Below are 21021 nucleotides of genomic sequence, written 5' to 3' on the forward strand. Positions count from 1 at the left end.
ATTGTTGATGTTAACATTCAAACTGAATTTACATTCTGAATAAGGAGTGCAAACGTTTTTTGAAAACTTTGGTTTCTCTTTTTAGTGAGTGATGGAAATAATCAAATGCAAACCAGCTGGACAATGTGTATTATAGTGTGTTATATGTTATCGTAAGCCAATGGCATTGTGTAATGTACAGTGAAGGTCTATACAGAGTAATGTGCAAATGTTTGTTTTTTTCGTGCATTCTGTATTGTCACACTGGAAGGCTTTACAAAAATAATGTAAATAATGTCAAATAAAAGTTAGTCAGTTAGTTAGTCAGGCCCATGAAACAAACTGGATTCTTTGAGAAGAAAGAAAGAAAGAAAGCTGACACTTTTATTTTGATGGCGAATTCACTTAATTTCCGGTCCCGTTCTAGCTAAGCGTGTGCCTCGCGGCAATTTGACGCAGACGCAGATACGGAGCCCTCAGATCTGACACTCTTCAGTCTCCTTTCCGTCTGCGTGAGTCTGCGTTAGTCACGCTCATTCGTTGAGGAAAACCACATGAATGTTAAGGAACGATAGGAGTAAAGCCGCGCTAGGCCGTGCCGTGCCGTACCATTCTAACGGTCTTTCTCTTATCTGTTTAAAATGCACACTCCGTCCTGTTGAGTAATCCTGCTAGAGCACCTCTCTGTGCTTCCCCCCCCCGTCTGTTTCCAGTGTAAACTGCCTCCTTGGACACACAGTGTCCACGTTATGCGACAGCAGCAACATACAAACAGAAGTATTTGACATTTGACCACATCCTATCGTCACTGCATTGTTGTTTTAGGTCACAACCCTGCAGGCTGTTAGTCTATGGAGCCTGTTAAAGGGCTAGTTCACTGTACTGTAAAGAAGTGGGCTGGAGACCTTGATTTCCTCTGAGAACTGCACGTTTATTTAGTCTTGGAAAATACGTACGTTTGAGTTTGTATTATTACTTCAATGATAGTGTAAATATTAAAATTCTGAGTTTGAATTTCTTCTCTATCTTAGAATAGTTTGACAATGTCCTTGTTCATTTCCCTCTGAGAAGTTTAATTTTGCTTTTAATGTCTAGGTTTGTTTTTTATCATTATTTTTATATTGCAAAATCAGCACATCACATTCAAAATAACAGTACAATTTACAGTTTCAGCCAGCCCCCTACACAAGCGACATCACCATACATACGCAGACAGGAAATACCATTTGACAGCAAATCTTTTTAAGTCATCTACCAAATGAGTCCACATTGATATTGTGCTCATTCGTGCGTCATTTATTCTTGCTGATGATCCAGATTCCAGGTAAGAAATGTCCCAAAAAACTCCGGAGCCAATATATACTGCAAATATCATGAGGAGGCTTCCAGCAGTTAGGCCTGCAAGCCAAACTTTACATGGTTTTCCCATAGGGCAGAGGTGAATGTCATGTCTTGGTTTTTTGAAGATATATTATGTGATTACTGCAATAAAACATGTCAAAAATGACATTTTAATGCAGAACGATATATACTTTGTTATATATTTTGTTGACTTGTGTACTTACATTAGCTTATCTCAAATGTTTCCAACAACGTTCAAACCTGAGAAATCTTTATTCGATGTAACAGTGTCTTTCACATGGTCACCTGCCTCTATTACATCCAGGAAAACATCAGGTGATCAGAGGAGTTATTGTAGTTATAATTTCAAGCCATTTACAGTCACATGATATAGCCATGCAGCTTTCTGCAAGCATTGGCTTTCATACCATTTCCCTGTCTATGGACTGATGCTGTCTATGTAGAGTGTATGTTGGGTATACAAACAAGACTTATTCTGAAGTCTCTGTATGGCTGCTTGTTACAACATCACACCGAAGAGACAAAGTGTCTCTCCCTCTATCATGTCCTGTAAATCAGTCAAGCCCATCCGTCTTCCCGTTCACCCTCCAGCAGAGACTCTTGTGGCCAGATGTCAGGAAGTCTTTGAACCAGCAATTTTGGTAGGATGGGGTGGAGGTGGCGGGGGTGGAGTGGCTACTTTCCAAATTCCCCTGAGGAAAGAGAAACAGGCCACACTGGAGTGCGAAGCAGACTGGGAGAGAGCTAGAGCATGCCTCTTTAATTAGTGATTGACAGGCACTCAGGATTTAATGGATGCGGAGGCCACGCCTGTGGCTGGTTATCATGACTTGATGGTCATATGATGCAGGGTAGATCTATACCACAGAGCCTTTAGAAAGACTGACATGATGGACAGAAATATTATATTCATCATAACTATCTGAACGTCTTCATTACATTCTTTTTAAATCTGACTACTGACATTCTAAACATTCTGGTTGACCATTCAAGGATCTATTAATTTCCTTCTTCAAACCTTGAAAACCTCTCACGAGCATCTTTGGTTCCACATTAAAGGGACAATACATGCCCAAATCAAAAAAACGTATGAGGTTGAACTGTTAATCCACCTCGATTGTTTTGGTGTGAGTTGAGAGTTTTGGAGATATCAACTGCAGAGAAGTCTATCTTCTCTCCATTATAGTGGTACTAGATGGCACTCAGCTTGTGGTGCTCAAAGCACCAAAAATACATATCAAAAACTCAACAACAATGTCTCTTTACAGAAGTCATAACCTGGTTAATCAAGACGGACCATGTCGTGAACACCTTCATGTTGGAACTACTTTCTTCCTGTATCACCGCACAGAGGTAAGCTAGCTAATTAAGCTAACTAAGTGAACTGACGATGCAGCTCAGCTAATGAGGATGTTGTTAATGTTAACAAATGAGGTTAATGAAGATTCTTAGTCATCCAGGTCATGGTAATTCTAAGTGCTGTATTGTAGGTAATTAGACTTGTTTCAGTTTCTTGTCAAAATTGTCCCTAACGACTCTGAAACTCAGAGATCACACGCATCCTTAGCAACTCTACAGCGCACTGCAGTGTGTACTTTCCCCAGAAAACACACCATCCTCTTCGGCTGGACAACTAAGCTGCCAGCAGTGTCTCTGGGCGAAGCAGAGCTGACAGGCTGAGCATACGGATGGTGGACTGCCCCTCCACACACACCGAGCTTTGATGCAGGAAACGTTACTTGGTTTTAGCGAGGTGGGTTTGCCACTGGGCTGCTTGGGGAGGGGCAGCCCACCATTTAGACACCCAGCCTGTATATTCTCTCTCTTGACCAAAGTCTAATCCCAGAAGAGCAGCAGCAGGTCAGTCAAGAGAGACTGCGCTAGCTAAAAAACCTTTGCTTCTTTATGGGGGAAACTACAGATCAGAATCCCTGTATGAGTATTGCCGCTGCTGGCTGTTTGCTATACAGACCAGCCAAAAGCAAAACTAAACATAAGTCACAACTTATACAGTCTCTACACCTTACCCAACCTCTTATGTAACAACAAATGACAGTGGAGTGCACAGTAGCATGTCCCTCCTTCATCTGTACACCTTACATTGCTGGTTTTGTGTTCAGTACTTTCAGCTTTTCACGATTGCAAAAAGCCTGTACTTTATTTTAAAGTGCAGAAACAAATGCAGGGGCAGTCTGCATGTGTAAACAAGACAAAGACTCGTCACAGCCACAACAAATATGCAGCAAGTAATTCACTTGACTGGTCTTGTTTTGCAGAGGCTCTACTTCTAAAGGAAACCTAAGAAGGAAAAAAAATCCCATGCCAAGTTCTAGTCAAGCAGTAGAAAAGATCCTGACTATGGAAACATCACAGAGGGGCATAGTTCAGGTACAGGAAGGCTCTACAGTGGGTGACTACAACCACCCAGATCATTACTGGTACCATCTAAAGAGCATCAGTGACATCAGTGAAGTGAGATGTCTGCACAGAGCCCAAAGATACAACAGCCACCCAGCCACAGTCTCTTCACCCCACTGCCATCGGCCAACAGATACAGAGGTATCTGCAGCTGTACCACCAGACTACACAGCAGCTTCACTCCTCAGACTGCGAGACTCCTCAACACATCCTCAACAGTCCGCCATGAGGAGATTAATTTTTTTGACTTGATTATTGTTGGTCTGTGTGCAGCACAGAGAACTACAGCATAAACCCCATCTAGTGTAGCAGAATGACAATTACATTAATCTTGAAAAAAGATTGAATGACATTATCACACTTTCCTTCCCCTTCTCCTGAGCAGCTGCATGTCTTTCTCTCCCGGAAGGTTGCGTGGGGGCTTGTGTGTGAGGTGGACGATAAAGCCAGCAGGGATGACGGAGAAGCATTCATGTACTAAGAACTGCAGTGCTGCAAGAACATGTCCGAACAGTAACTGATGAGTCATTGAGCTTATAACATGGTAAACAGTTCTTAACGTCTATTTAGATTCAGCATCAGAACATTGTACACAAAATACAAATGCACCAGTACTTCAATGGAAAATATGTGCACCCCTGAAGGTAAAAAGGCTAAGATGTATTGAGCAAAGACGAATGAACTTGTCGATGTATTAAGGCATAATTCATTCAAACAAAAAATAAAGTACATTCCTCAATTAAAAAATAAAGGCTGTTATAGAACTTAAAAGGCAGGCCTGTGGCTGCTTAGTCTGCAGATAAAACACTGACACAGGCAATTCACATTTGGCCTACCACCTTCCGGCCGATCGAAACACAGTCAGATACACTTCTTTGGCTCGCTACAGCCTTGTTTACAGCGAGCTTTAGTGTGGACCGTGCAGCCAAAGTACAACTCCACATCCTCAATAGCCTTGGCCATACTGCGAGCATTGTCCTGAAGTACAACGTGGACTCTTCTCCTTTGTAATGTTCCATTGATTGGACATGATTTCAAATGCTTCACATCGATATCGAAATCCTGTGCGTGCAAAAATGTCTGTTTCTTGTTTCATGAGTGTTGAAAAACCTGCAGCTACAACCTGAATATTATACAAACCCCAAAGATAAGAAATCCGTATGCCACACACTGACATAACCGCTTTTATGGCTTATTTCCAACAAGCTATAAATACATCTGATGCAGAGCTCTTCAGGTGTTAGCCTAAAATATTGACATGTTTACATACAAAGATTAAAGTGAGATATGGTCATTTATTTTAGAAGCATTTTTGTTGTACTTGTAGACTACATCTTAACATCCTGATGACTATCCTGTGCTGGTGGCTGTGTAATAAACATTTAAACACGTTTTTTTATTTAAGTATTTATTCGACTAAAATGTTAAGAGAGCTTGTTTAATGTGGCAAACTAACTGGTTGCACACATATGATGCTTTAGAGGAGCAGCTCCTCTGGAGGAAGTCCCTAAAGGGAGGAGGTGGAATTTGTTGGTTTTATACTTTGAAAATTCCGCTTGTTAACTTGCTCCTGCCGTCTCTGCCATCATACCAAGCTCGGCATTAACTGTGAAGTTCTCCAGAAATTGATCCGAGTCCAGACAGCAGCTTGTAAAGAGCACATTAACCAGACAGCAGCCCACAGCCATTGGAGCTATTTATTTAATAATTGGGATTAGATAAAATATAAACCTCACGGAAGAAGGCTGGAACCCTCCGAGACTGACGAGGACACAATGTATGATCCACTCAAGTCCATTGTTCTGTTAAAGAGGGCAGTCGGCTTTCTAAATCAGCGAGTGTTCAGACTATTGTACGATGAAAGTTACCACAGCAATGCTGATGCGGTTCAACTACCCAAAGAGTGTCACGAGAACGAACAGATCGCTGAAGTAACGGTTCGACATTGTTGGAAGTAATCTGCTCTGCTCCTGAGTAGATGGGATTCAATCTCATGTCTCTATGTTAAGTCGCCAAGCTGGAACCAAGATGTAGTTAGCGTAGCTTAGCATAAAGACTGGACCCGGGGGGGGAGAAACAGCTCTAAAGTTAAACAACACACTGATCATCCGCTCTAAACCTCAACATCCTGTTTGTTCAGCCAGTTTCTGGAACAATTTATTTGTGAACAGTTTAGCAATCGACCAAGCCCTTTATGTATGTTAGCACAGGTGTTAGTAGTCTCTGTGCAGGCACCACAGAACTTGGTTATGCTGCTAATGACCGGTAGTTTAAAACAAACCTACAGTTTATAACAGCTAATGTTAGAGACGGATAGATAATGTTGTAACTATCATCCCTGACTGTATGACTGATCCACTTTACTTGTCAGGCTACAGTTTAGCTTTTACAATTCCCCCTGCTCCCACACTTTATATCAAGCTAAGCTAACCAGATCCTGACTCAAGCTCTGTTCTTTAGGAACATTTCACCCCAAAAGTAAAATTCAGTTATAATGTGTGTTTCGCAACCTTAACAGAACTGGCGGTGTGTGTTTGCTGAACTTATTACCTGAAGAGTGCTGAACCAAGGAAAGCACACACACACACACACACACACACACTGAGTTGGGATCATAAAACAGTAGATAGACAATGGCTGTCTCTTGGAGGAAGGGAAAGCCAGCTTTCCTTCCTACCATTCAACAACAGACAATACACTTGACATACACACTAATTCACACGTAACAAACAGGCACCATACAGTGTACATGATGTCCTACGGAGGCCGACACAAACACAACTCGCACCGAATAGCAGGTCAGGCTCCTGCAGCATGTGGTGAAGGTGCTGTGGTGAACTTTAACTTTTTGGACTTTTAAAGAACTGCTTCAGTTTCATTTCAAACCCACTGCTGGTCCATTCGGTCACTCAGGACTCTGGGCATGCCAGCAGCTCTGTACTTACAAACAGTGGTGCTGAAATGCTGCGCTTGGAGCATCAGTAGTATTAGGCTGATTTGACCCTGATCGGCCCCCTCCTGACAATCAGAGGAGAATTCTAGGCGGAGAGCTTGGTCAGTCCCAAACGTTGGCCCAGATTGTCTGATAATGTGAGGGGTGTACAGATCCAGTCTTAAACCTCCCAAACTGCTCCGTACTCTTTGGGTCCGCCCCACCAAATATCAAACCTGTTTCTTACAAACGTGTTCGATCGTGGTTGTCCAGGTTTTGAATCCTACATTTTTAGGATTCAAAATCTAGACATTTGCTATCATGTCACAAAAGGCCAAAGAGAGATATATCCCGAAGCATCTTACGGCGTTGCCAAGCACCTCTCAACTGACTTCCTGTATAAATGTACTATATCAGGATACATATAATATCTATGATACTGCTATATGCAATTGCATATACTGTCAAAAAGGATGTAAAGAACTGGCCACCAGGTGAATAAATACTCCTTTCACTTTCGTCCGCTGCGACATGTTTGTCTTTACAGGAAGAGACGTTGCACGCAGACAGACAGGCATCTGCAGACAGAGGAAGGGAAAACACAGAGTCGAGCACAAGCACAGGAAGGAACTGAGATAAGGGTGGAGAGAGAAGTGCTGATATGAAACACTGACACTGAGCAAAAGTGGAGGAGGGTTTTTCTAACAGAACAAAGCATGTGGTCTCGGGCGGGCACGTGGGAAACAATGTGGAAATAGCAAACATTTTGCAAGAGAGATAAACCTGTTGCAGCTCACCTGCCATTGTTTTACAGTTGTACTCCTTGAAGACACTGCTAATGTAAGCAGCAGAGTCATGGCTGCTTTAAACATGGGGAAATGAAGTGAATACCTGCAGTCCTGTTAGTGGACAACATCCTCAGCCGTCCGTTCACATGACCTACAGGAAGTCGGCATGCGGCAAACTGATTGAAATGGCGAAGGCATTTTCCCACATTTTCGTTAATTTCTCAGGGAATAATGCATGGATCTGGGAGACAAAAATCAGGCGTATTTTGGTGGCTGGTGTGTGTGAGCGAGTACAGTGTGATGCAGATCCAAATCATATTCTGGATCTGGCAGATGTAATTCTGTTTTATTTGATATTGTGGTGGTATCCGCCCTACTGAGTGATGAAGTACACCGATCAGCCATAACATTGTGACCACCTGCCCAATATTGTGAGGGTTCCCCTTCTAAAACAGCTCTGACCTGTCAAGACATGGACTTAGGACCTCTGAGCATCAGGGTGTTTATGGTGGGGCGGGGGGGGGGGGAGCCTCCATGGATCAGACCTGCTTCAGCATGTTTACGGAGATGCTCGATCAGATTGGGATCTGGGGAATTCGGAGGCCCGGTCAACACATTGGGCCCTTTATTGTGTTTGTCGTGCAGTTCCTAAGCAGTGTTTGCGGTGTGTCAGGGAGCATTGTCCTGCTGGGGGGGACCACTATCAGGTAGGGTTGTTGTGATGAGGGGGTGTGCTTGGTCCACAACAGTGTTTGTATGGGTGGTTCGTGTCAATTGGCATTCACATGAATGCCAGCACCCAAGGTTTCCCAAGCAGAACATCGCTTTGTGATGAGTCGATCAATATTATTCACACCACCTGTTAATGTTGTGGCTGATGGGTGTATATTCGTTGGGTATTTATTTCTGCTTTTCCTAACATTTCATTAATTCATCTTTTTTTTTTTTTTGCATTGTATCCTATTGTGATATTAATGTGATTTCAGTAACTTCTAACACATACTGAATATGTCATGTTTTACTGTAGGTAATCTGGAGGAATTTAAGTGAAGTGAAACATACATATGCTGCTTCCCATATTGTACCAAAAACCAAAAACGAAATGAGAAAACTTTGAGAAAAGTGTCTGCGCAATAAACGAACTTCAACGGAAACCAAGCGACGAACGAAACCAAACTGAGAGACGCAGGGAGCAACATCAATTTTTCTATTCTGTTCAAAGAGTCACTCTTTGGATGAATGTCAACAATTTGCCAAAAACAAATGTGAAAAAAATGATGTCAAGAAAAACACACACACACACACATACACACACACATACACACTGAAGTGGTGAAAAGCCTCAACATTGAGGTGTACAGAAAACCTACGCACACAGATCAGTATTTGCTGTTTGACTCTCATTACCCACTAGAGCACAAGACGGGTCATCAGAACCGTAATCCATCAGAACCATAATCCATCAGACTGTTTCCACTAAGAAAGAAGGGAAAGAGAAGGAGCAGAAAAACCTCATGGGGGCAGCTGGACCTTTGTGGAACAACATCTTCATTCCGTATGTAGCGGAAACATCTGAGACTCGCTAAGGCTGAAACTTTACCATCCTCAGGACAAAATACCCAGGCATAAACAGAGTAATGTAGTTAATGCTTGAAAGAAGAGTAAAGGAATCCATATATGTCAAACTGGAAACACAAACCAATGTTTTATAAGACACTTTAATTAAGACGTTCTAAGCTATCATTAAGGTAAAGAAACCAAGACCAACACACTCTTGTTTCATTTTTTCTCGTCTTCCTGCACAGACTGTGAGTAAATCAAACCGAAGCTCACAGCTGATGTATCTGATCTTCTCTGCAGCAGGAGCACCTGAACCACATGTTGTCACAGGTTGGTAACCACTGGCGCCACCTGCTGACATTAATACATGACTGCAGCTGAGAAGGTTTTATTGTTTTGTCATGTTGGATGTCAGAACAAGCAGATGCTTTATCTTTCATTTAAGTGTTATCCATTATTAATACCTTTATTATATAGACCTTTATCTTTAACACCAGCGTTTCTTCCAAGCACACATTCATAGACAAAATGACAATCAGTAACAGACAGTAAATAACAAACACAAATCAAACAGCAGCGCTTCATTTCAGTTCACACTGCACATTACAAAAAGAAAAGGTTAAAGTTCCACGAGAAAAAGTTAAATATGTTTACAAAATCTGGACAGACAAAACCAAAGGATTAAAAAGAATATTGATAACAACAGAAAAAGTAAAATAACAAAACACAAATAACCCAAAGTGCATATAGAGGGATCATATATCACATAACATCTCTTTACAAACGTTTTAAATCTTTTGAGTGGTTCACAGTTCTTCAGTTCTTTTAATGTTTTAACTTGTGTAATTTCTGTTTTGAACTGCTGAATGTTCTCTGCTCTAAAGTTCACCTGATTCTTCTTTACATCCTGCAGGAGGCCAGTACAGGATATACAGGATATACTGTCAATGTTAATGTCATATCTTATTAATCAGATAGGCAACAACATAAAATGCACAGAGTTACACATGCTGTACAAGGTCGACATGTTTTTACGCATTATTTCAGTAAAGTGAACACAGAGCAGATTTCAGATCTGTCTAATAAGTGACAGAGTTTAGTGAGACGTCCTGTCAAAATAGCGGACAACAAAGGTGAAGATCAATGTTTCCTTCATCAACTCCATTATTGTTTATCTCCTCTGACTCTTATATCAGGGACACTCACCGAACAACATCAAGGCAGGATGTGTTTTAACGGTCTGCTACGCTGATCAAACTGTTCACACTGATCCCGATGAGCTGTAACTTTTCTTAAATGCTCCACTGGACTTTGTTTCTTAGACAAGACAGTGAATAAATAAAGGCGATGAAAAAACCACACAACGACCACTGCTGCTGTCAGTCCCAGTCCACAGTAGAGGAAGATCATTCCCCAACTGACCCTGTTCACTCTCTCACTGTTTGGTTTCTCAGGTTCGGGCCAATCCCTCGCTGCTGTAAAAAGACCAAACAACAAAACAGCTGAAGTTGTGACACATTTGTCAGATACTGTGAGAATGAAGTGAAGGATTGTGGATTGTGGTCATCCTCAATACTTCTCTTCAGGTTCTTATAGATCCAAAAAATCTGCTGAATTGAACCTGTTAATAAAGTTCTCAACCAACTTACCAGAGACGTTGAGCCGACATTCACCAAAGTCCACACCATAGTTTGTCCTCACATCACACAGGTCTGAGTCGTCCGTCTCTGAGGACGTCTTTGTCCCACTGTACTCGTCCTACAAACTGTTGATCCCGAGACTCTGGGACCACAACACCTCTATGTAGTTCAAACAGGACTGAGACTTTGTGATCAGTTTTCATCTCACAGAAGATAAAAAAGGAGTCCGGGGAAGTGTCAGTTGTGGTTGTGAACGTCCATTCCAGTGTGATGTTGTGGTTCTCCTCTGCCTGATAGGAGGTCTGTGTCACATTCACTACAAATGTTCCTGTTGAGGAGACAGAGAGGGAAAGTGAGGAGCAGACACACTGACAGCTTTAACATGGCAGCCTTTAAACTCCATCTATATGTTTCTGTGGACAGTTTAGTGATGTCTCAGAGCTGCAGAGGCTCATCAACATCAACTGTTTGCTCACATATGGGCGACTTTAACTGATTGATTGAATCACAGTGTAATAAAGTGAAGCTGTAAACTAACCACAGACACAGTTGAGGCTGATGAGCAGCAGGATCCTGTAGATCATCTTCTCCCTGTGAGAGAAGACAGAGGTGAAGAGTCATGTGATCACTGTTCAGTCCTCACATGTATCACAACAAACATCTACAGTCTGTCTTTGGTCTACAATACTCCTTTGTCTTTATTATCCTGCTCAGAACACACAAGGGCTCCCTGACTGGACACGGTGTTGATGCAAACGCTAAGCTGCTGTAGTGAACTTCCTACACAAGATGGCGCCAGTGTTTAAAATGTAAAGATGAAGAGTTCAGTCCAACAGCTTTGATGGTGACTCAGTAAAAACACATCAGCATCTGTTTGGTTCAACAAATTAAATGGAGAAAACAGAAAATCATTTCATTTCACAATAAAAATACTTTTTTGTTTCATTAGTTTTTCCACAATAAAAACACTTGATGTGCCCCGAAAATATGTGGACACACCCGGAAGCAACAATGGCGCAATCTAATGGTGAAGAACAGAAAATACACTACATTGTGCGGCATATACTGTAGCATGACGTCAGTGTTTGATTTAGTATTTCACTTCTTTAATGATTCAAACTGATGTATAAAGCTTGTATTATTTTGTAAACATGTGACACTGATATATCATTCACATCACTGTCACACAGGACATCAGGAGCTCACAACTCACTGTCTGACTAAATATTGATGAATGAATGTGTTGAACTGTGTAGATCTGGCACCTTATGTTCCACTTACCTCGGCATTTTATTTTATTTACCTCAGTATTTTATCCTATTTTATAGCTGCTTAAGCATTTTATTGTATACAGTACTTTTGTCTTTTGTGTTTTTGCATATTGTATGTAGTATTTTATTGTTTGTTATTGTTTCTATATTGGCCCTTATAATTTTGATTGTACTTGTATTTGAATGTATCTACTGCTATGATGACCTTATGGGAATTCATCGATGTAGATATCATAAGGTAGAGGTTAATATCAACACTCACTCTGGTTAGTTTCATCGGTATAATCTAATCAAACACAACACAAATGGAAATTAACTCTTTAGTAAAATGTCGTGATTACAACAAATGGATTCTCCGGACATACATAACGTAGAGTACTTACATATCAGGTCTGCTGAATTGACGATCACTGCTGCTCCCCCTGCGTCTCAATGGTCCACAACGTTGTTCTCCGTCATATGGAAGGACAACACATACTCGTTACTATAATAAACCTTACTAAGTTCCTTGTTTCCTTCAGTTCACGAGAAACGGAAGAGGGACTTAAACTGCTGAGGTTATCAGCTTCTTATTTTCATTGGTGACCATCTTACTGGGTCATGGTTTCCCACTTGGGCGTCAAACTACAGTCGTTTAAGTTGTTAACTAGACAGCATTCTCTTGTATATCCAGATATGTGTTTGAAGCATCACAATTAAACCACAAAGACAGCTGCATTTTTTTTCTCTTCTCTCTACAGAACACAGTGCATGATGGGAAACACTCTGATTTTCTCCTGATGGAAAGAGGAGCAGTTTATATTAGTTGCTCTTAACTGTATTTGTAAAATTGTACATGTTTATGGTAAAAAATGTGATTCATGGCTAAAAGAAAGAAAACACAAAAACTTCACACAGGCTTCGACAGCGATGAGGCCACAAACTCTTTTTACAAGGAAAGAAACATCTTAATGTTTTGTAATTAATGTTTTGTTTTGTATTTATATTACAAAAAGCATCTATGACATACATTTTGCTGTAGCTGTTCCCCAAAGTTTCTCCTCATGCACCAACTCTTAAAATCACGTGATTTGTTAAGGTAGTCTGGCATACTGCCATTTCTGGTGACTATAGTTACTGTGTAAAGTATTCTTATTTGTATTCTAATAGTTTTTGTTATATTTTTATTGAAATTGTCATTTTACTCTTTGTTACTTATTTCCCTCTATACTGCTGTGTTACCTGTGATTTTCTCCCAAGGTGGATCAATAAAGGAACATCTTATCTTACATATATGAGCTTGTGAGTCTTCAGTCATTTGTGGACGAAGAAATGAGAACAAGTCTTAGTCCGTTTGGCGTTCACCTTTTTTTACAGTTTTTCTCGATTGTTTACACACATTTTCTGAAAGCATGCCTCATGCTCTCAGAACTCTACACACAAATCAAAAATCACACACACAACGGGCAAAACCCCTCAATTCTCCTGCAAAATGAAACTTTATATTCAAAACAATGTTATTTCTTCTCAAAATGGTATTTTGTTTTCAAATGACACACACAAACCATCAAATGAATAGACATTTATAAGAACCAGTTGAACACTGATGTGCTCAGTGTAAAACACTATGATGAATTGAAAACACTTCTTCATTCATCATAATGACTTAGGCCTTTCTTGTTCAGTTTCACTTACTACAGTCAGTACATACATAAGTGTGCTGTAAAATATTTGAGAATATTGTTTTTATACTCAGGACACACAGATACACGGTAACAGATATATTTTATTTTTCCCACAAAAAAATGTACACAGTGTTCATCCCAACCAACACAAAGTTGCATATACAACAATATACGGTCTACATACAAAACAACAGAAGAATTTACTGAACACAGTTACAGTAAAAAAACAAAACAACAAACAACAAACAAAAAACTGTGCAGCATGCATGAAAAGCACCAACTGCTATATATCCACACGTGTCTTCCATAGCTTAGAGAAGGGGTATACGCATTTGTGGATTTTGGTCATACACTTTCTATCTCCAGGCAGAAAAAAAATTCTCAATAGGATTGAGGAAAGGAGAATATGGAGGGAGATAAACAACTATAAAGTGTGGGTGGGCAGTGAACCAGTTATGAACCAGCACAGCCCAGCGGAAACTTGCGTTGTCCCAAATGACAACATACCTGAGCTGATCTGGTGGAATGAGTGTGTTGTGTAGGGTGTCCAGGTGTTTGCCCATGTGATGAGTCAGTACGCATAGTAGGACAATTAGCTTTAGAATTTTGAATGACAGTGTGTTCCTTGTAAAAACAAGAGATTGTCTTTATGAAAATTGTGCCAAATGCAGAGAATTGTGTGTAGTGTTTTGAAAAAAGTGTGTTTTAGAGCTGCAATTTGAGTGTAAAGCAGGAATTGTGCTTGTAGTTTAGCAGAATTGGTTCAGGGGGTTGGTGCATGAGTTACATGTTGTAGTCATTTTGTCTCAAGTACCAGTTTTTGTGTGTAAACAATTGAGAAAAACTGTAACACAACGCGACAGTCTGTGCTGCGAGGATGAGGAAGTAACTTTGGCTCAACTTGCGACTTGCACCACTGCCCAACACTCAAACACAGGCTGCTGACATCGATTCGTTTACAGCGACTGTAGTAAAGTTTAAGAAGAACCAGAGTAACAAGAATATCAAATACATATAAATAGAGGATGATATATATATACACACACACACACACAGAAAGAGGATGATATTTATATTAAAAAGATTCATTAGCAAAAAAATGACTCCTGCAGGATGTCATGAAGCTTCAGGTTGAACTGATCTGCTTGTTCTCATGTGCCGTATGATGTTACAGGACACACAGGAAGAGTCGTTTTCATTTAGTTTTAATCTTTGCCTTCTGATGAACATTGTTACAATGCACTTCCTTTACCTGATGTTCTGTTTATAATGTGAACATACTGTGAGTAGATCCATTGATATGACAGAAGTTGTTTTTTATTTCAATATGGTTTCATTTAATAGGTCAAGTAAAATCATGTAATTACATTTAGACATAAAGAAAACTTCAAACCATCTTCTTTCCATCAGGGGTAAAGCTTAGTGTTTCCCATCATGCACTGTGTTCTGTGGAGAGAAGAGAAACGTCTGCAGCTGTCTGTATGATTTAATTCTGACACTTCAATCACATGTCGATATATACGAGCGGAAGCTGGGAAAGAAACAACTTTTAAGATGTCATGATTTGACAAATACATACTACAGTTTTTGCACGTTGCTTGAACACATTTTGCAAAACTTCGCTCATTGTGCCAAAACTCTACACACAAGTAAACATGACACAACACTGGGAAGTATACCATCCACATCTGTGTCAAATTGAAACTCTACTATCAAAACCTAAACTCTGCTATCAAAACCTAACAATCCTTTGTCAAAATGTAACTCTGATGACAAAATGACACATACTTGCATCATATGCATACACTTTCAGATCAGGGGGAACACACTAGTCTACTTTATATATAAAACACTGCAGTCTTTGATTTTCACTGTTTATTCAGAAGGCACATTTTCAGGAGGCACATTTTCAAACAACCAAAAAATAGGCAAATAGGCCTACAAAATATTGTACATTGCAGCACTGTACATTGCAGTAACATGAATTCAGATAAAGCAAAAAAAAAAAAATAATAATATTAGAAAAAAAACACAATACTGTAAACACAGAAAATCATGGCAATTGTGCATTCGTGGGCTGATGGATCCCGCTGTCTGTTGGGGTCTGGCCACAGGACCTCATCGACATTGCAAGCAATGTCTTCTCCCGCTAGGCACCAGGGAAAATATCCCCTTGCATGTCGAAACCATCCATGGATTGCTGTCACCTGAATGTCGCCGCAGGCCTGTTCCATTGCCTGCAGAACAGGCATGCGGGCATGTGGTTGGCGGTCATATACACGCCATCTCCAAGCCGAAAAAGAATTCCTCTATAGGGTTTAAAAATGGTGAGTAAGGGGGCAAGTATACCACTTCAAATTGATTATGGTTGGTGAACCAGGCCTGGACCAGAGCAGCCCGATCGAAACTGACATTATCCCATACCACCACAAACCTGGGCTGATCTGGTCTGTTCTGTACAACTATATTATGGAGAGCATCTAGAAATGTGAGTATATGTTGGCTATTGTATGGACCTAGTTTTGCATGATGATGCAGAAGCCCTCGAAGGCTTATGGCAGCACACAATGTGATATTTCCCCCGCGCTCCCCCGGGACGTGCACAATTGCCCTTTGGCCAATTACATTACGACCCCATCGTCTTGTTTTGCTCAGGTCGAATCCAGCTTCATCAATGAAAATGAATTCATGAGGCTGTGCAGCTCCATCCATGGCCAAGATTCTCTATAACAAAAAAAAACAAACATATTACGACAGTGCTACACATACAGAACCTCCACCCCATCACACAGGTACCTGTGTAGCTCTCCAAATGGATCCATGTGGTACTGATATGGTACATATTCAGCTGCTACTGGATTTCACCAATACTGTATTGTAAATGTAAAGGACAGTTACACTTACCTGTACATATTCACGTCGAAGTCCTTTGACCCTGACACTGTTCCTCTCAAATGGGACCCTGTAGAGCTGCTTCATGGTATGTTGTGTTTTCCCAAGATGCGTCTGATGGTGGTGATGCTCACATGGTTTATGTTGTTGAACACTTGCCTGTCTGCAAGTATTTTCTGTCGTAGCTGGTGGAGACGGATGGCATTGTCTGCCCTCACTAGGTCCACAGCGGCAAGTTCCTGCTGTTGTGTGAACAGGCGTTGGCGTCCTCCCCCAGAAGGTCTTCTAGTCATTCTAGAGAAATACAACCACAAATTGTCATCGGTTTGCTTCTTTTTCTTACAGTACTTTACTGTATATACTGTATCATCCACTGTACTGAAACATCTCAATATAAGTAATCATGGTATGTTTCACAAAATCTACCACTTTGGCGCAAAAGGAGCATTAGCACCCTGCAATACCCTGTACACGTGATGTGGTAATGCGATATACTGTAGTACAGTGCTGTAAATACCATCTGAGTAGAGTAGAAGGTAGAGAGGTGAAAACATACCTGTTTTCCAGTCGGAATGTTCTTATTACAGATGCCACTGTGAAGCGGCTTAGATGTGGGTGGACTCTCTGCCCAGCTTCCCTCATTGTCAGGCCATGGTTGATGACATGGTCCATCAAAGTTGCTCTTATATCATCAGAAATAGGGGTCCGTGCATGGCCTCTTCGACCTTGACCTTGACCTTGTCGTCGTCGTCGTCGTCGTTGTCCTCCTCCTTCTCTTCCTCTCGCTCTCCCTCCATCCATGCTTGCAAAGTTCTTGAAATGGCTAAACTGAGGGCTTTTTGTAGCTGGCTGATTGGTGTTCAGTTTAGCAATTAAGTGGCTTCAGGTGTGTATTTGAGTGGTTGCAATTACCCGATGTATTTTGGATACATGTGTTTTCCAAATGGCACCCTGAGATTTCATTTCTGAACGAAGTTTCTTATGTATGAAATAGAGTGTAGTATGCAAGACCAAATGTGTTGCATAAAGGAGTAAGTGTGTTACAGAATTGCAACTAGAGTGCAAAGCAGCGCTTTTGTTTAAGGTATGGGTACATGTGTTTGAGGTATGGTAACAAAAGCTTCAAGTTGTGTTACTTTAGTCTAACATGGGTCTATAGTGTTCAAGCAACGGGCAAAAACTGTCATACTAAATGTGCACAGGAAACTTAGACCAGAACTCACTAAGATGTCTGATCAGAATAAATTAGGAAGTCCCACATGTGTTGCATTGTTGAAAACACTGGTTAAACTTCCATGAGGGGTCACGAGGCTTCCTTCCTTATTTTGTGCGCTGCGAGCAACATTTGACTGAAGTGACATGTTTGAAGAGAAGTGCGACAGCAATGAACTTCCATTTTTCTGGAAAACACAAAACCTCAGCTTCAAGCACTATTTATAAAACCTCTGACTCCTCGTGCAAAATGAAACTTTTGCCTCAAAACAGATTTACCTGTGCTCAAAACCAAACACTGCTCTCAAATCATAAACGAAGTGATCAAAATGATATACACTATCAAGCAGTCAGTAAACAATACACCAAAATATAGAAAACACGTTGTTCAAAACATATAGTTCTCAGAGTGAAGTACATTTTAAATCTCAAAACAAATTTCAAATTTTCTTTTGATGAATGTGTCCAAACTTGTCCTTTGTTTCTGTGATACTGTAATTCTTGTTCTTTGTCGATATGAACCTGCAACCAGTCAAAATCTATTGAGCAGTCAGTACTGTAAACAAATGGAAAGCACAATGTTAAGGGCCAGACAATTTGTTTATTGGACAGTATACAGCCTACACTGTACTACAGTGTTCGCCGAATGTCCTTACTATGGTGGACACACAAAATCAGCTCAAATTGGGTTGCACTCTAAGTTCTGCTTCCCTCATTGTCAGTCCATGGACAAGAACATGGTCAATGATTGTTGCTCGAATTTCATCAGATATTTTTACTCTTTGTCTTCCTCTTCCTCTTTTTTGCCCTCCTCCTCTTCCTCCTTGTCGCCCACTTCACATACGCACTCGTCCTCGTCCTCTCACATTGTTGCTTCCAATCTATTCTTAGACTTTCTCCGTCCCACCTTCAACAACCTGTTTGCTCTCTGAACTGGCTTATATTGGTTGTGTCACATGATTTGAAACAAGTGAAATCGATTTTGAGTTGTTGTGTTTAATCAATGGCATGTGTTCTCTATTTGTATTTGATTATTGCCACTTGTGTTTACCAGTATGGATGACATGTGCATTAGAGTGCAGAATGTGTTTTGAGAATGAGAAAGTGTTTAGAGTTCTGCTGAAAAGTCTAAGTGAGATCTGCAAATTGTGTTTTACCATGTGAAATGGTTCAAGGTATTGACAACACTGCTCAATTAGCCAAATGAGATCAGGCAACTGCGAACTTTGTTCAGCCAATGGGTTTTAGTGTTTTAGCAACTGAGAAAAACTGTAATACAATAACTTTAAAGTGAAGAGCGCCCCCTGCTGACCTTTACCTTTAACACCAGCCTTAACAAATCACAGCTTTTCTTTCAGACACATATACAGAGACAGAATGACAATCAGTAACAGACAGTAAATAACAAACACAAATCAAACAGCAGCACTTCATTTCAGTTCAAATGGCACATTACAACAAGAAATATTCAATGAGATAAAGTTAAACTTACATTTAGCAGCTTTGGTCAAAAGTGACTTACAGTAATACATACATTCATACATTCATATAGAGCTATAAATGAAAAAGGCATCAAGATAAAGTGCACAGAGTCGTTACACGTGGTGTACGAGGTCGACATGTTTCTCAGCATTATTTTTAGTAAAGTGAACACAGAGCAGATTTCAGATCTGTCTAATAAGTGACAGAGTTTGATGAGACGTCATGTCAAAATAATGGACAACAAAGGTGAAGAACAACATTTCCTTCATCAACTCCATTATTGTTTATCTCCTCTGACTCATATCATGGACACTTCCTGAACAACATGAAGGCAGGATGTGTTTTAACCATCTGCTACGTTGATCAAACTGTTCACACTTCCAGTCTCCTGCTGAGCTGTAACCTTTCTAAAATCCTCCATTGGACTTTGTTTCTTAGATAGTGAATAAATAAAAGGCGACAAAGAAAACACACAACGGCCACTGCTGCTGTCAGTCCCAGTCCACAGTAGAGGGTAATCCATACCCAACTGACCCTGTTTGGTCTCTCAGGTGTGTCTGTGTTGGGTCTCTCAGGTTCGGGCCAAACCGTCGCTGCTGTAAAGAGACCAAACAACAGAACAGCTGAAGTTGTGACATATTCCTCAGATACTGTGAAAACCAAGTGAAACATTGTGGATAATGGTCGTGCTGATTACTTTACTTCAGACTCTTACTGATCCAAAAAAGCTGCTGAATTGAACCTGTTAATAAAGTTCTACTTCTACTCTACCAACTTACCAGAGACGTTGAGCCAACATTCACCAAAGTCCACCCCATAGTTTGTCCTCACATCACACAGGTACCGGCCTGAGTCCTCAGTCCTGAGTCTGGACACATGAAGTTTGAGTCGTCCGTTTCTGAGGATGTTTTTCTCCAACTGGACTCGTCCTACAAACTGTTGATCTCGAGACTCTGGGACCTCAACACCTCTATGTAGTTCAAACAGGACTGAGACTTTGTGATCAGTTATAAGTTCACAGAGGATAAAAAGAGAGTCGGGTGAAGTGTCAGTTGTGTTTGTGAACGTCCATTCCAGTGTGATGTTGTGGTTCTCCTCTGCCTGATAGGAGGTCTGTGTCACATTCACTACAAATGTTCCTGTTGAGGAGCAGACACACTGACAGCTTCAACATGGCAGCCTTTAAACTCCATCTACATGTTTCTGTGGACAGTTTAGTGACGTCTCAGAGCTGCAGAGGCCCATCAACATCAAGTGTTTGTAAGTCATGTGTGCTTTAACAAATTAATTGAATCACAGTGTAATAAAGTGAAGCTGTAAACTAACCACAGACACAGTTGAGGCTGATGAGCAGCAGGATCCTGCAGATCATCTTCTCCCTGTGAGAGGAGACAGAGGTGAAGAGTCATGTGATCATAGTTCAGTCCTCACATGTACCACAACAAACATCTACAGTCTGTCTTTAGTCTTTACAATACTCCTTTGTCTTTATTATCCTACTCATTACACACAAGGACTTCTTTACTGGACGCAGTCTTGATGCTAACACTAAGTATTGTACTTCTGACACAAGATGGCGCCAGTAAATAAACTGTGAAGATGAAGAGTTCAGTCAAACAGCTTTGATGGTGACTCAGTCAAACATATCAGCAGCGGTTTGGTACAACAGATTAAATTGTAGTGATGGGAATTCCGGCTCTTTTAAGAGAGCCGGTTCTTATGGCTCCCAAGTGGCTCCTCAGATTTTTTTGTTGCTTGAATTAATTTATCACCAAAAATAATGAAAAATTATTTGTGAAATGAATTACTAATGTACATACA

At 40.7% G+C, this 21021-nt stretch overlaps 1 long non-coding RNA gene across 2 annotated transcripts; it reads right to left on the reverse strand.

Annotated features, from left to right (window-relative positions):
- Nucleotides 1–9178: 9178 nt before the first annotated feature.
- Nucleotides 9179–20578, reverse strand: LOC115589481 (uncharacterized). Of its 2 annotated transcripts, XR_003985524.1 has the most exons (4): nt 12334–12470; nt 11218–11270; nt 10689–11007; nt 9179–10514 (listed from the first exon to the last, which is right to left on the reverse strand). It is a non-coding gene; the product is annotated as an uncharacterized LOC115589481 (long non-coding RNA). The 2 variants fall into 2 exon arrangements; XR_003985525.1 differs by lacking the exons at nt 11218–11270; nt 12334–12470 and adding an exon at nt 20527–20578.
- Between the last annotated feature and the right edge of the window lie 443 nt (nt 20579–21021).

The sequence above is a fragment of the Sparus aurata genome, chromosome 10 (assembly GCF_900880675.1).
Source record: "Sparus aurata chromosome 10, fSpaAur1.1, whole genome shotgun sequence".
NCBI classification, from domain to species: Eukaryota; Metazoa; Chordata; class Actinopteri; order Spariformes; family Sparidae; genus Sparus; species Sparus aurata.